Raw genomic sequence first — 538 nt, 5'->3', positions numbered from 1 at the left:
CACACAGGTCTCCCCCCGATGTATCCTGATCACACAGGTCCCCCCGATGTATCCTGATCACACAGGTCTCCCCCCGATGTATCCTGATCACACAGGTCCCCCCCCCGATGTATCCTGATCATACAGGTCTCCCCCCGATGTATCCTCATCACACAGGTCTCCCCCCCCCCGATGATCCTGATCACACAGGTCTCCCCCGATGTATCCTGATTACACAGGTCTCCCCCGATGTATCCTGATCACACAGGTCTCCCCCCGATGTATCCTGATCACACAGGTCCCCCCGATGTATCCTGATCACACAGGTCCCCCCGGTCCCCCCCGATGTATCCTGATCACACAGGTCTCCCCCCGATGTATCCTGATCACACAGGTCTCCCCCCGATGTATCCTGATCACACAGGTCTCCCCCCGATGTATCCTGATCACACAGGTCTCCCACCCGATGTATCCTGATCACACAGGTCTGTCCCCCCCGATGTATCCTGATCACACAGGTCCGCCCCCCGATGTATCCTGATCATACAGGTCTCCCCCC

This window comes from Ascaphus truei, chromosome 4 (genome assembly GCF_040206685.1).
Source record: "Ascaphus truei isolate aAscTru1 chromosome 4, aAscTru1.hap1, whole genome shotgun sequence".
In the NCBI taxonomy this organism is placed as follows: domain Eukaryota; kingdom Metazoa; phylum Chordata; class Amphibia; order Anura; family Ascaphidae; genus Ascaphus; species Ascaphus truei.
This window is presented reverse-complemented; position numbering follows the sequence as displayed.